Raw genomic sequence first — 17,238 nt, forward strand, 5'->3', positions numbered from 1 at the left:
ATTGACAACAGATTCAATCCTAACTCAGACAACATGTTCATCATTTCCACAGGAGCTTTGCCTGAGCAGAGACAGCAGGATTAGTTCTTAAAACAGCAGACACACTTCAGTCAGTAGAAGTTACAGGTTAATGGTTTTCTTGAAGGTTCCCAAAGTTATTAGTTAAGTCACCCTGAAGAAGAATTACTTGCTTTGAAATTTCCCTTTGAAGCAGGGTCGTGCTGCCAATATTTTAACAAGGGGCTCCCACACAAGCATTTTCTGCTAGCCTGTGATATACCCGGTGTCTCAGGGATGCCTCTGTTTGCAGAAAAGAAGGGTGAGGAATGAGGAAATCAATTAATTTGTTTTCCCATTTAAACAGACAATCAATCCCCAAGGGAGGCAATACCAGTGCAAACATATTTAATTGCATTTGCTGGGGGGGGGAATCAACTTTGTTTCTTTAAGAAGTGCAGTATAGGTACCATAACACTGTTTGGTCAACTCATATCATTTGAAGCTGGCCCTGTGTATAAAGAACTTGTAGAGGAAGAACCGGGTCCCAGAATCTCTTCCTGGGAAATTTTACCAAAATACTTGCCATTTTGTCCACTCCAAAGGGAAAGCATTAGCTCTTCAAAAGGATTTTTTAATAAGCTGAAGGGATAAATTGTGTCTGGCATGGATGATTTAGCAGTATCCCAGAGTATGGGTTAACTCCATCAGAGGAAGGGAAATTATCCCAACTTTTCTTCAATATCATGACAGAATTTTAACAAAGGGCTCCCAGGCGTTCCCCAGGATTTCCATGCAGCATATCACTGCTTTGATGTCTTCTATTCAGTGTCTGGGTAAAGTTAGAGAAGAATACTTCACATTTAAAATTCTGTTGTTTTTAATCTCTGCTGAAATACCTATTGGGACTGATTGCTTCAATGAGTTTCAAAACTTCTTGTTTTGGTGCAATCACAAATAAAATCAAGATGCTTTTTAGTTACCCTTGATTAAATGGTGAAACAGCCATCTTCTTTATTCATTAAATCATCTACCAAATGAATTCAGACTTCGTTCAGACTATAGTTGATTCCAGCTATTAATGTTTGTCATGCCTTGCATCAGTATGGCCAGAATTTTCACAAAGTGCTCAGCACCCATAATCAGAGCCAGATTTTCAAAGATTTTGGCTCCCATTTAGGTACCGAAATAAGCAGCCACATGAGAATTTGGCATGATGGGTATATATCACTTAAAAATTAAGTGTTAATAGGTGTCAGATGTACTGGAAATTTGGCCCCAGTGATGAGTTCTAAGTAACTGAAAACCTGATTCTCAACCTCTTTTGAAAATCTGTTCCTAAGGGCTTATCCAGAAGTAAATGAGAGTAGGTGTTCAGCACTTTGCAGGAATGAGAAGGGTTATCATGTCTGAACATTCAAAAAAGAGGACACTCAATGGGGGGGGGGGGGGTATTTGCACCAGTATCTACCAACTCGCGTTGTATTAATGTGTTATTATACACATATTATACACATGTGATGTGCTACATGTCATCTATATTGAGTATATATAAGCCTCAAAAGTGAGGTTTAATTATTTAAAGTTTACTGTACTTCTTTATACGTAGTGAGTCCTTTCCTTTCACCAGTTTTTCAGTTTTCTTTCTCTTCATGTTCCCACGCATACTTCTCTGTAGATCACATTTTCTCAGCAGTGGTTGATTGCTCTTTAAGAAGGCATGAAAATCTTTACAAGAAGTTTGTCTGAAGTTGTACTGTACAAATAGAATTCCTTTCAGCGACTCAACATTCAAGTTGTTCCTTTCCTTTGTCCACTGGATTTGCATCAGTGAAAAAAATCGCTCTACATTTGCATTGTGAGAAGGAATAGCAAAGAAGAACTGTGCAATCTTTAACAATTCTGAATGACACTCAATGTTTTTGGATTTCTCAAATATTTGGTCCACTTCTGGTGTGTTAGCAAATAATTACTGAACTCTTCATCACAGTTGCAACTTTCTGTAAACTTCCTCAGATTGCTGACCTGATCAAAACACTTCACTTTATCAATTTGCACCCCCTTATGGATCAGGTACTTGATACTGTTGCGAATTATACCTGATCGGTCAGGCACGGTTCAAGTTTTAGGCTGAGGCACCAAAAACCAGGTCCACATCTGCAGAGTTTCCAGTCTGTGTTTAATGCATTATGCTCGAGCGTGGTGCCCCCCCGCTAGTCAGGAGGGGACCCCGTATACAGGTTATGCAAAGCTTATATACCATCTGACATCGCGTGCTGCCCTCGTGCATCGGCACCCTTAACCAATGAATTCCATCCTCACCCCATCCTCAGCCACTCTCTGGTGAGTGCTTTCTCGTGTTCTAAGAATGTCAACAACTTTATCATTAAAACGGAACATGCAGTTACACAACGTGCCTCGCATACCACAAAGACTGGAAGGACAACAGTTTCAAGGCCCGAAACGATTCCCCAAATGTGCTGCGGTCTGTGCTGAACAGTTTCAAGGCCCGAAACGATTCCCCAAATGTGCTGCGGTCTGTGCTGCACAGACAGTGGCTGGAGCCAAAAGGTGCCAGCTCTGCACATATTAGCTTTTCTCTCAACAATAAAAAGTTCCACATCAATCCAATTCGGTGTCTCACTCAGGTAATCCACCTGAAATAAGAGAAGTCTTCTGGGGGTCTAAGCCACTTCTCCAAATATTCTAAGCATCTGCTATACATATTATCTACTTCAGCACAGAATTTGTCACATACTTCATCAATTCCTTCCATGCGCTTTTGTGCCAGTAGTCCCTTAACTCTCAGGGACATAAAGTTGTGAGTCTTGCATTCAAGAAGGATAGTGTGAACTGAGTTCAAACTTTTCACCACTTCCATGACAGAATTGCTTTCCCTTTCGATTTCTTGGATGTAAGTTTGGAACACACTCATGAGTGAATGCAGGTGCCAGTTAATTCACTTAATTCATACTCAAGAAATGTCTTAAGCACTGTGGGTGGTTTGTCCTGTGACAGAAAGAATGATTTCAAGGCAGGAAACATCTGTATCAGCCTTGTAATGCCTGGAAATAATGACAGCCATCGTGTCTTGCTATGAGAAAGAAGCTTTCTGTATTCAAGATCAATAAACTCACAGTACTCCTTCAACCACTCAGTTTGGACAGTGTAGATGTGAAAGTACTGGTAAATTTTAAAAAGTTCTCCATGTCAACGTTCATTCTTTCTGCTGCACAGTGAACACAGTTGTTCAAAATGTTTGCTGGGCAACCCATACCAATTAATGTTCTCTTCTGCAACAACTTCTTTAAGTTTGCAAACACATTCTTTCCATCTTCGACTCTGGTGTGATGAACATTGTATTGCAGTTGTCACCTGTAAATGTAATACACTTCTCGAACAAACCATTTTTTTCAAGAGTTTCTTTTATGTAATAAGCATTTGTGTTGGCAGTCTCATTAGGTGTGTTCTGGACCTCAATCTATTTTGACTGCAAACCACCATTCTTCCAGTCGAAATACTGAATAATTACCCAGGGAATAGTTTCACTGGACTGTGATTGCTTCCATCTGTAGCAACTCCACAGTAAGCTATGTCATTTTCTTCAAACTTTTTCAGAACAACATCAAAAGAATTTGGTGCAAGCACAGAGATAACAGTTGCTTCTGTCTTGGTTCTAGCACTTGAAAATTTCCATGCTACTTCAGAATCAGGGGAATGTTTTCTTCAACAAGACAGATGTGCAATCCATTGACTTAAAGCTATTATGATGCTTACCTGTGTGAAATGCAAAAGCACCCTCTGCTGCAGTAACAGAATCCTCTGATTTGCTGCCTGGTTTTACAAAATAATCTGTCAATTTTGTTGATGAGCTCTCTCCTCAAACAGCTTTTTTCTGCTTGTCTGAGTCCACATGAGTTTGTAAATCATTAGCGCCTTTATTTTTCACAGAGATGTAAGTACCGGGTCTACATACCAAGCACTCAGCTTCCCATTCTTCTCTACCACTTCGAAAACACGGGGAATTTCGTCTTTAGTTCTGCAATGAACTTACACTATCATTTTGGCGTTGTGTTTGGGGGTAGTAAAATAAAATATCAAATAAAGAGCTCTTGAGGAAACACTACTGTGCACAGTACGAACTCAGAAAAGACACTGAGGCGACGTTGCACTATCGCCACTATGGAAAAATGATCATACCTGTCTGGAACCACAGGGCTAGGCACCAACTTTCCCCAGTGCTGGTGGGTGCTCGCACCCCTCTGCCTCTGGCCCCGCCCTAACTCCACCCCTTCCCTGCCCCTTCCAAATCCCCATTCCAACCCCTTCCTCAAAGTCCCTGCCCAAACTCTGCCCCCTCCCTGTCCCATTGGATCCCTTCCCCAAATCCCTGCCCCAGCCCCGCCTCCTCCCCTGAGCATGCCGCATTCCCCCTCCTCCCCCGTCTCTCCCAGCCACGCAAAACAACTGTTTCGCGGTGCAAGCGCTGGGAGCTTGGGGGAAAAGCGGGCACTCTCTTGAGTGATAACATTCACTTCCTTTCTCAAATTATCAACATTCACTCTCTTTCTTGAATGATCACCTCTTCTTTGGGGAAACATAATAATGACAAAATCCCGAACGTTTTTAGATATTTAAAAATTCTTCCCAGACGGCGATTTAAAAAAGCCGGACATGTCCAAGAAAATACGGATGTATGGTAACCCTAACCGTATAGGTCTTCTACTTACACTGGTTAAAACAAATAAAATAATAAAATTCAATAAATAATTTGACCTATAGACTAAGATGATAGTCATGATGAGGCCCACAAGAAGAGCTCTATAGCAATTATAAATAATATTATTATTAATATATATGTATATATATTTAAATTATCTCCACCACTAGATTCCCCAGTTTGATGTGCTTGATTTTTAGACTATAAGATTTTAGGAGCAGGGCTATCTATTATGCCCATTGGATAGCTTGGAGTATAATATTTGAGCTAAACAGTGGATCAGAAATAATAGCAATAGTAATATAAAATAATTGTAGTAACAAAAGTAACCACAATAGATCATAATAACACTATGCTGCTTACAGCAAGTAGTCTGTAAACAACTGGGAAATCATTTATTTTAACATTAGGTGATATATTGTTAGTTACAAAGAGCATACAAACAAATGACTTATCAATGTCCAGCATCTTTTACTTACTCTGAAGGACAAACATTAAAAAGGAATAAAAATGTCACAAACCATACTTTTTTGCAGGTATTCTCTTTGGGCTTGATTCTCTGCCCATTGATTCTTTTTTTTTCCCTGAGGGAAACTGTTGCCCTTGACTTCAATGGAGCAGTATCAGACTCTGAGATGCATATTTTTTTTCTTTGACAGCAGTAATCTTTGTCTAGGGACCATTTTACCTTGACCTCCTATTTATATGGAAGTTAATCCTTCATCGTGCAAATCATGTTACAGTCTCTCTGTATTTAAGTAATCTAAGTAAAAAAGTAAATTTAAGTAATTTACAGTAATCAGTTACAGTCTCTCTGTATTTAAAAAGGAGCCTGTGGAAAGGCTTTAGAATTTCTCCCTTCTCAGAATTTCTGTAAAGTTTGGTTAATCTCCCATTTACATCCAAATAATAATTTTGTTTCCCAGTATAAATGTAAAAGATTTAGCATGGCTTCAAATTTACCATTTGGCCATTGTATTTGTTTTATTATGGACTTTATTGGTGCTTTTGGAGCTTATCTGCATTAGAATAGAATATTCTTTGATTTTAATTCAATTTTAAAATTAGAAAAGCATGATCCATGTGCAAATAAAACTGAGGTATGGGTGTTTCTCCTGTTCCCTCATGATTCTTAATGGCCTCTGAGTATTTACAGGATTGCAAACTTTTCATTTTGGACCATGTATGTGACTTTTTATGTTAGAGGAATGTATGTGCTTACAAATACAATATTTATTGATATTTTGCAAGCAATTCAGAGGGTGATTTCCCATGGATAGAAGCGTGGCACAGCTCATATGACTTGGGCCAAGGTTTAGTTCCTTTTGGTAGAAATAATTTCCTCTTGACAAGGAGTCCTGTTCAAAGCTCCATTGTAAAATGGGGAGAATACACACCTACCCTAATATCAGTTAATGTATGAGGACTCCATTAACTGGAAAAGTCCACTTCAATATCAGGTCAAGAGCTGACTGACACAATGCCCAGCACCATCTCTATGAACAAATAATTTACTATAGTGTTAGAGTAAGAACATTTATTTACCCCCTTACTTGTAAACAAACATACCCAGTGATTCTGTCTTATTTCTCAAAAGATCATTATCGAACAAAATGGTTTTGTGCTAGGCATGCTGTTATTTTTGTGATATTTATCTCTTTTGTCAGATCAATCATTTTAGATGATAGCACTGTTCCTCCTCATTCTGGCTCAAGATTCATTGATTGTATGATTTTCTGTCTGAAACATTTTAAAATACATATGTCTTCCTGAAAACTCTACAGCTACGAAAGAAAATGTTCAAGGAACATACCCTCTTCTCTGCAGCAAGAGGCTGATCAATTGTCCTTTTGAGGAGTGAGAGTTTAATCAAAAGCTAGAGTTAATAAATACTCCATTTATAAAACATCAGTGGTTTTGATACTGTCATGAAAAGAAATGGAAATATCTGGGATATAGCATAGTAGTAATGGAGACTAAAATAATGTGTTACCAATTAATCAGATGTCAGATTTCTGGGTAGCAGCCGGGTTAGTCTGTATTCGCAAAAAGAAAAGGAGTACTTGTGGCACCTTAGAGACTAACAAATTTATTTGACCAAAAGCTTTCATAAGCTACAGCTCACTTCATCGGATGTGCCACAAGTACTCCTTTTCTTTTCATTGAGTTTGTTTGATAAGAGTTTTCATTCTGACAAGTTATGAGCTAATTCTGCAATCCTTACTTAAGCTTTACTGAGACAAAAACATTCATTGAGACCAGTAGGTTTTTTGCTTGAGAAAAGATAACTATTGTAGTAGTTGTTCTAGTGTCTCTCATTATGGTCCCAACATTAACCTATCTGCCTCTGTTTCCCCGTGTTGTGAGAATTAGTCAATATTTTAAAAACCAGTTGGAGAACACTTCAATCTCTCTGGTCACTCGATCACAGACCTAAGAGTGGCTATACTTCAACAAAAAAGCTTCAAAAACAGACTCCAACAAGAGACTGCTGAATTGGAATTAATTTGCAAACTGGATACAATTAACTTAGGCTTGAATAGAGACTGGGAATGGATGAGTCATTACACAAAGTAAAACTATTTCACCATGGTCTTTCTCCCCCCCACCCCACCCCCCACTGTTCCTCTGATATTCTTGTTAACTGCTGGAATTAGCCTACCCTGCTTGTCACCATGAAAGGTTTTCCTCCTTTCCCCCCCCTGCTGCTGGTGATGGCTTATCTTAAGTGATCACTCTCCTTACAGTGTGTATGATAAACCCATTGTTTCATGTTCTCTGTGTGTGTGTGTGTATATAAATCTCTCCTCTGCTTTTTCCACCAAATGCATCGGATGAAGTGAGCTGTAGCTCACGAAAGCTTATGCTCTAATAAATTTGTTAGTCTCTAAGGTGCCACAAGTACTCCTTTTCTTTTTGCGAATACAGACTAACACTGCTGCTACTCTGAAACCTGTCAATATGCATAAAGCTCTTGAAAATGAAAGCCACTCTAACACTGCCTTTCTCCTCTTTCTAGTTTGGCAGGTAATCTGAGCCCCCCTACTGTAAATTGATTTGTGAAAGCAGGCAATTTTTTGATAAAGGAAAGCATCATAGTACTTCAGCAGCTGGGAAAATATTTATAACATTCAGTAAAATATTTTTCATTTGTGTGTCCTGAGAAATATAGTAGGCAGAAAGCGTACAACACAATACTCTCTCTCTCTCTCTCTCTCTTTTGTGAGCCTGTGTATGAATTGGCCAGCCTGTGTGCCAGGGTTTCTCTAGGTGCACATGGACTAAAGAAAAGAAAGATCAAAGAAACTGGTTTTTGAATATAAGTGTAATCATTTCAAGACCAAACAAATAAGAAACAAAACTAACACACACACACTTATTCTGATAAAAATATAATTGCTGTAGACACATTTTCTGATTTTCCCAGTTCTAGTGAAATCTGGAGGTGTTATTTTTACTTTAAAATCATAATTACAGCATATTTATTTTAATAGTTTACTTGGTAAAATAATACAGCTTTGAGCAAGTTTCTCAATGTTTACTGAAGTATAAAAATTAGCAGAGCATTGCAATTATATGGATGACTTGGAAAATGCCCTGTGTGATCATTTAGTCTGTGACCTTCACAGTGAATGAATCCATCTCAATTTACTCAATAATGAAAAACTTAACACAAGTTGATCTAGCAGTTCAAAAGATATTTGACATCACCCCAAACATAAAAAATGTTGGGAAATTTATGAAGATCCCAAACTAGAGAAACAGAAATATAAAACAGCAGCCAAGATGTTAGGGCTCATACATTCACAGAATGTGGTAACTATTTCAGGCCTGCTGTAGGAGCTAGATGTAAATGAGACAAGTATTATATATCTATATTACTACTTCAGATTATAACTGTGAAAGTGAATCTGTAGAAATTTGGATTAAAGTACACAAAGATGTAGTGATTAAGGAATAGAATTGGAAATCATGAGATCTGCATCCAAATTCCTAGCTTTGTTGCAGAACTCATCTTTAACTTTTAAAGGGTCAGTCACCAAAGGCTGGGATTTCCAAGATTCCTCACCTTCCATTTAGGCACCATATTACATAAGTAGGTTTTCAAGAGTTCAGCAAATTAGAGTCAAGCTCTTGAAAATTTGGCCAAAAATGTTACAATAGGAGTTGCTGGATTTTGTATTCATTTGAACATTTGGCCCCTTTGTAGGTGCTGAGAATCTGAAATACTAGCCCTTAATCTGTCTGACCCTTTACTTTCCCATAAATAAAATGGTTCTATTTCCTTTCACCTACCTTTGCCTGTTCTCGCTATTTAATGTGTTAGTTCTTTGGAGCAGGGATTGTCTTTTGCTTTGTGTTTTACAGTGCCTAGCACAATGAAGCCTGAATCTCAGTTGGGGTCTTTGTACGCTAATGAAATACAATTAATAAATCAAGTAGATTATTTATCTCTCTGTAATTGATTGCTGTTGATTGCTGAAGACCTTTATTATTTAGAAGTAACTGTGGTAGTCCAAATGTGTAGTCTCTTCCAAAGAAGCATATGGATGTTTTCAAGAGCGTACTCCTTCCCATTCCCTTTGTCAGCAGCATATCTTTTTTTGGCTTGACCAACAAACAGCGCACCCCTTACCTGATGAGGCTGGGGGAGGCATTTCCCAGACATGGGCTCTCCCACACCTTTCTTTCTGGGAACAGTACATTCTCCCTACAATCTGACCAAATGTGTCCCCCCCACACTGAGATGGGGAGCGGGTACTTAAAACAACCCAGGGAGGCTATTTATAATATGCTTGGCTTGGTGTGTCATGTAAAGTCTTTCAAGTCTTGTTTAAATTACTAGATATCTGTATTTTGTCCAGTGAGTGACAAACCTCAGAGCTTTGCTTCAAAGCTTTGTCCAGTGAATGACAAAGCTCAGGGATTTGATTTAGTGATAGGGCCAGAAAAAGTTTGAATGTTGTGAAATTTATCAATTTTTTTCTGACTCATTTCAGGTGTAATCTTCCCTCTTCCTTCTTTGTGTCCTCACTTTTTTTCTTCTCAGCTCATTCCTATTTTTCCTACCTCTTAGGAAGTACAGTCCACTCTGTAGTTAGTCCACCATGAACTTAATCTAGTGACTGTTCCCCCATATTGTTTTTTTCTCCCCCCAGCAGACCCCATGTCTTTCCTAATATCATGACAAAGGTGTTGGTAGGTTATCCGTTAAATAGTTTGTGTTCTTTATACCCTATGTACACTTGGAACCAGAGCTGGAGAACCAGCAATACAAGAATCTAAAGGGACTTCATTATCCATTTTAGCATGTACCTAAAAAGGAACTGCACATTGAGGAAAAACTCTTTCCATTAATGGTAGGAGCTGAATGGTGGAGTGGTGCTGCAGAAGTAGAGTAGTGTCAACTGTGTATAGAATAAGGTCCAAGAAACAGCTTGCTCATGCAAGGTGGTATGGTGAGGGATGAGGAGAACTGCTTGATGGCACCCAATGTGCAAGTACTTTGAAAAAGAGCACCACTGACTGTTGAAATATATATACACTGCAAAACATGGGCTAGCCAGCTGGGGGACTGATTGTGTCACTCCTGCCTACCTGAAGACAGACCATGCTCCCTTGGGATTGCGGTGTACCAATGAGTGTGGTAGATGGACACCCCTTTGAGCTATCTCAAAATCTAGATAGGAAGTCTCCTCTACATATGCATAAGTATGTTAGGAGGGGAGAGAAGATGCCCCTTTACCTCCTCTCCCCATTCTAATACATCTTTAAATAATTTTAGGATTTTATCCTAAATTTACATAATTTTATATCCTTTAAAATTCCCATGTATTTATCTGACTTTCATCCCCTCTTAAATGCAGGGCTTGAATGATCTTTAGCTGGCTAGATATAACACACCAAGTTAAATCCTATTTAGGAACTGATCATTTTTGAGATTCTAAAAAACAAATAAAGAAACCCCCCAATGCACATTGTACAATACATCCACTGAGCTCTATGGGAGCTCTATGTAGGAAATGTGGATTTGTGTGCAAAAGCAGAAGAGATCAAGCTAGAGCACTGAATTAGTAATGAGTCCTAATTATTCTGCTAAGAGTAAATGACACAGATTCTTTATTAGGTGATGCATGAGAGGCAGAAAAATAGGACTCCTGGAGAAGGCTGTAATCAACCATACAATCAGCAAAGGTAGGTGGAGATATGAATATGATACGTTGATAATTTTCTTGGGTCAAATATTGAATCACCATTAAGGAGTTGGTGGTATTATTAACCTCATGACTTTGTGACGTCAATTAGCAATGAATCTGTCATAACATAAAATCACTAACCCCAAACAAAGTTAGGTCAGCATGAAATCAATCATTAGCAAAACTACAGCCCAAACAATGAATGTGATTGCATTATATTATGTGGAAAATGGTTGTCAACAAAAGTTTGAGGATGTTAATTAGGAAATGCATGAGTAGAAGTACTAAAGATTCAGAAATGTACTAGCTGCATAATGAGATTTATTCCATGAAAGCTATTTCCAGTTACAGTGACTCAACATTGGTCTAAATATCATGAGTGAGATCCTGGCCCCATTGAAATCAATGGAAAGTTTGCCACTGACATTAATGGGGCCAGGATTTCACTGGTGAAATCTAGGGCCAGATGCTCTTCTACAGATCGGCTCACAGAGGGAAGCAAAAGCTTTTGGAAACTGGGTGGGAGATCTGCAAGATGGGGAAATAGGGGCTGTAGTACACAGTCTCACCCTCCCTTGAGCATGTAGAAACCAGTCCTCAGTCAGGGCAATTGTGGCTTTGCAAGTTACAAGGCAGCATGGGAATTGAAGAGGGTAGGGTTAGGGAGCAGTGATTCTCCTGGGTTTGCATCATTCCTAATGCAGAGAATTTCCAGGAGGAAATCTATATGGAAATTAATATTGCTACAGATACGACCATCTAAGGGACACATTCTGCCATGGAAGATGCAGAAAGCTGTATGCATAAGACTGCCCTTCATGAAAGATGCCCAGCTAATCTCTAGGAATTCAAGAAGGCTCTGAGGAAATTCTGGACCACACTCTCCCCTCTCCTCTCCCCCCATGACTTCAGGAACCCACTCTCAAAGAAGGCAGAATCAGAAGGGAATTCTATGAGGAAATCTTTACAGAATTCCCAGCTCACTTTTCCCCAATGCACCAGTTATGTTTTGTTTTGTTTTAAGAAGGAGAAATTGGCCTCTCTACTAAATAGCTATCCCTTCCAAATCAATAAAGGATTCAGCAGCTTTACACAGATGGGTCCTGTATTCCCACACCAATTCAAAAGATTTATATGGCATATCCTATTACTTGTTTGCAAGGAACATTAGGCCAAATGGTCTCATTCTATAGGTTTCAGAGTAGCAACCATGTTAGTCTGTATTCGCAAAAAGAAAAGGAGTATGTGTGGCACCTTAGAGGCTAACAAATTTATTAATTTATTTATTAAGATTATGCTCAAATAAATTTGTTAGTCTCTAAGGTGCCATAAGTACTCCTTTTCATTCTATAGGAATAACTTTTATTTTACAGGTAATGGTTTATAAATTAATGCAAAGACTCCCAAACAAAAAGTAAAGCTGCAGTCACCAAAAGGTGTTTTCTTCAAGGGATAAGAAAATAAAGAAAATAAACAAGAAAGGAAAATAAACAAATCTGTAATATTTGGAGTGTCCACACTCTAATCCATAAGCAGAAAAGTTAACAGAAAACTCCACAGTCAGGGTTTCAGGTCATTCCTTTAATTCTGAATACAGCACTATATTTTCCCAAAGTCATCCCATGTATAAAATGAGGCTAGTAACAATGCATCCATGTAGTCTATTTTGGCTGCACATTCCTTGGGGCTATTACTATGTGTATTGTGCAGTGCCAAGCATATAAGGTTCTGATCTTAGTCTGGGTCTTCAGGCACTACTTCAATACAAATAATAATAATGGATTGGTGCTTCTTTGTCAGGAAAACAGGGTAAAAACAGCTGACATCAATAGGGAATATTATTCACCTACAACACTCTTGATGGCTCCTTAATTCTTCTTCAAGCAAAGCAAATCCTCAAAAGAAAGTCCAAACACAAACGTCTATTTTTTTCTGATCCCCAGGGGAATGAAAGGTGATTTGAAAAGAAAGTTAAAAAGTAGTTTTACTCTTAAAAGTTTAAATTAAAAGATTCCTCATGTTTCTTTATTTATCTGTCATCAATAATAGTCTGCGATATTTGACATAAACAACACCAGCAGATGCAACTGTAAAGTTCTCTAAAGCACATCTTTGTTATTAATAAAGGGCAGAGGTTTTTCTCCTGAATTCTGGAAGACAGTTACTGTGTGTGGGTGTTGGTTCCTCTGGTGTGCTGAACTCATTACCGGTGACACTCAGATTGGTAAACCTCTGTGATAGTCTATAATTGTCAATCAGCATATCCTGTTAGCAGCTGTGTATTTTCACCTATGCAGCACAATATTTATTATTGATGCCCCATTAAAGACACATATAATTAAAGGTCAAGTCTTTTTTTGAAAATGTGAAATACATAGTTGTTTAACAAGTGTAATGCAGAATGAATAGTTTCCAAATTATGGTTCAGATATCAGGAATAATTTTTAAAGAGCCATTTTAAAAGCTGTAATATAACAGAAAAGTCTATTAGACTTTCATTTGCAATTGTGTCACACAATTGTTTCGAAATACATAAATCTCTTTGACATACATAGTCTCTAATAATAAAATCTTTCACTGGAAAATGTATTGTCTTAATCTTTTTACTTTTATTGTCCCCATCAGCATAATATTTGTTCTGTTATGAAATGTGTATATTTAGTGTTCTTGGATCATCTGTATTTCAAATAGTATAGACATCTTTAACAGTAAATTAATAAATAGCTAATGTGAACGAGAAGGCAAATAGTAGTAACATAGTAACTCATTGAAAGATACAGAGAAAGGCAACAAAAATGAACCATACAAGCACAGATCAAAAAGATTGGAACTGTTAGTTAAGGGATGACTAAATGGGAATTTGATGGAGATCTATACAATCATGAATGACATGGAGAAAGTGAACAGGGAAGTGTTATTTAGCCCTTCACATAACACAAGAAGTAGGGGTCACCCAATGAAATTAATAAGCAGGTTTAAAAACAAACTGAAGGAAGTACTCCTTCACACAACAAACAGTCTATCTGTGGAACTTGTTGTCACGTGATGATGTAAAGGCCAAAAGTATAAATGAGTTCAAAAAAGAATTAGATACATTTATGGAGGACAGGCCCATCAATGGGTATTAATCAAAATGGTCAAGGACACAATCACATGCTCCAGGTATTCCTAAACCTCCAACTGCCAGAGGCTGAGAATGGACAGCAGGGGATGGATCACTCAAAATCGCCAAGTTCTGGTCATTCCCTCTGCAGCACCTGGCATTGGCCACTGTCAGAAGACAGCATACTGGGCTCGATGGACCATTGGTCTGACCCAGTATGGCCATTTTTATGTTCTTTGATGTCAATTAGGATTGGTGTGTTCATATGCATGCCATTTTCTCTCCACCGCATCACAAGGATCTGCACAGTATTGAGAAAACTTGCCGAGTGGAGAAATTGGATGTGATTCTCTCATGTTGCCATGCAATTCTCATTTTCTGGAGAGGGTTTCAGAGGATTGAAATAATCTAAAATGGTCCTACAAGCCTCTCATTGTTAATACTCATGCCACAATAGCAACTTTCCGCTTCCTCTAGATGATTGGGCAAAACCCATAGATGGCGTTTTTACCCAGGTGTTTCTCCAGTAACACTATAAGTAGGGCCCTACCAAATTCATGGTTCATTTTGGTCAATTTCATGGTCATTGGATTTTAAAAATTGTAAATTTTATGATTTCAGCTATTTAAATCTGAAATTTCACGGTGTTGTAATTGTAGGTGTCCTGACCCAAAAAGGAGTTGTGGTCAGGGGGTGGGGCTTGGAGGGGAGGGGTGGTACTACTACTACCCTTACTTCTGTGCTGCTGCAGGCAGCAGCACTGCCTTCATTGCTGGGCAGCTGAAGGTAGAGCCACCTCCAGCAGCAGCACAGAAGTAAGGATGGCACAATATGACATGGCTACCCTTACTTCTGTGGTGCTGCTTGCCCTCGGTCAGCAGCCACCAGTCTCTGGAACCCAGCTCTTAAGGCAGCAGTGCAAAAATAAGGGTGGCAATACTGTGACCCTCCTAAAATAACCGTGTGACTCCCCTGCACTCCTTTTTGGGTCAGGACCCTCAATTTGAAAAATGCTGGTTTCTTCTGTGAAATCTGTATAGTATCGGGTAAAAGGACACAAAAGACCAGCTTTCACAGGGAGCCGGGGGAGATCAGATTTCACAGTCCGTGATGAGTTTTTCAGGGCCGTGAACTTGGCAGGGCCCTAACTATGAGGAGAAAGAGATTCATAGATTCATAGATATTAAGGTCAGAAGGGACCATTATAATCATCTAGTCTGACCTCCATTATGATCATCTAGTCTGACCTCCGAGATCTGCCTCAAATGAAAGATGCTACTGTGTTGAGTGCAACTTCTGAAGAGTGATCAGAATCTGAACAAGGGTGAAGGCTCTGATCCAGGAAAGATTCTTTTTGGAAAATTGCTCTCAGCTGGATTCATTAAGCTCAGCCAAACACAATGATCTGTCAGGCCACAGCATGAGCCGGAGAGATTTTGACTCTACATCAAGCTCTCCTTGGCTGGACTTGGAAATAAGAGCTAGCCAACTCAAGAGAGTGGAACCCTGCATTGGTAGCAGAGAAGCTTGGTATTATGCTTCACCATAAACTTCAGCAGACAAAAGATAAACTGGGGTCTCCCTGCTGAAGCTACCAGTCAGCATAATAAAGTTCTGCTTTGTGATAGGTGTATGCGTTTGTCACTCAAGAGAAGAATAGTTACTCACTGGTTCAGACTGGGTTAGGAGGCTATGACAAGAAACTATCGATGTTAGAAGATAATGGATGTTATGTCAGAACGTTAAGAATTTAGGAGGTCGGGAAGTGATCAGAGAGTCACTGATTTATTTTTGGGCGCTTTGATAATTCCCCTATACTTCTTTTATAGTAGCCTCATTTAGACAGAAATGTAAGTGTGTAGTTACTTTATTTTTAAGTGATATATGCCATCATGTGCCAGCAATGCCCCTCTGCCATGTACATTGGCCAAACTGGACAGTCTCTACGTAAAAGAATGAATGGACACAAATCAGACGTCAAGAATTATAACATTTAAAAACCAGTTGGAGAACACTTCAATCTCTCTGGTCACTTGATCACAGACCTAAGAGTGGCTATACTTCAACAAAAAAGCTTCAAAAACAGACTCCAACGAGAGACTGCTGAATTGGAATTAATTTGCAAACTGGATACAATTAACTTAGGCTTGAATAGAGACTGGGAATGGATGAGTCATTACACAAAGTAAAACTATTTCCCCATGGTATTTCTCCCTCCCACCCCATCCCCACTGTTCCTCTGATATTCTTGTTAACTGCTGGAATTAGCCTACCTGCTTGTCACCATGAAAGGTTTTCCTCCTTCCCCCCCCTGCTGTTGGTGATGGCTTATCTTAAGTGATCACTCTCCTTACAGTGTGTATGATAAACCCATTGTTTCATGTTCTCTGTGTGTGTGTATATAAATCTCTCCTCTGTTTTTTCCACCAAATGCATCCGATGAAGTGAGCTGTAGCTCACGAAAGCTTATGCTCTAATAAATTTGTTAGTCTCTAAGGTGCCACAAGTACTCCTTTTCTTTTTGCGAATACAGACTAACACGGCTGCTACTCTGAAACTTATTTTTAAGTGTGATTCAGGGTACCATTATATTATGATTCAATAAGACAATCAAACGGTATTACATTAGCAGTTTGTACTACAGGTTTTAAAGGAGTTCAACTATGTTTTTAAATTTGGCTTAAACTGTAGGAAGGGAAACCCCAGTTTTCAAATATAAATGGATCCTTGTTTGATAGCCAAAGTTTTGTCTCCATAATATCTGACACTACTGCTACCAACAGACTGAATTATAGCTACAATGTTCGCTAGTGTAGATGCAAAGAAATGTGCAAATTTGTTAAAAATGGAGCAAAGGTTGATAATTGGGTGTGAGCCTTTTAAACACTTGATGTTTTCTTACATAGTTTATTCCTAAGTGAAGATGAGTGAGATGTATAAAATATAACCAAAGCAAAAACCAATAGTGAGTTTCTTTGATGTATCAAGTTCTTGATGTATCAGTTATTCAAAAATATTCACCAAATACTTTAGATGAACCATTTTCAGACTAAGAGATGCTTGTGAACTGTTCACTTCAACTATTCTTTATTTGCTTTATTTATGGTGCATATCTAATCACATACTGGTAATAAATTCTGCAATTTAGTTTTTGCTTCCTGACTGGAGGACTGAAAGTTTGTAAATAGGCGATCGACTAACCATAAACAGTAAATAACATA

At 38.6% G+C, this 17,238-nt stretch overlaps 1 protein-coding gene across 1 annotated transcript in view; it reads right to left on the reverse strand.

Moving 5' to 3' along the window:
• The window catches only part of KLHL1 (kelch like family member 1), a 447,831-nt gene that overhangs the window by 31,135 nt on the left and 399,458 nt on the right, over positions 1-17,238 (reverse strand). The window lies entirely within an intron of this gene.

This window comes from Dermochelys coriacea, chromosome 1, assembly GCF_009764565.3.
Source record: "Dermochelys coriacea isolate rDerCor1 chromosome 1, rDerCor1.pri.v4, whole genome shotgun sequence".
Lineage (NCBI taxonomy): Eukaryota > Metazoa > Chordata > Testudines > Dermochelyidae > Dermochelys > Dermochelys coriacea.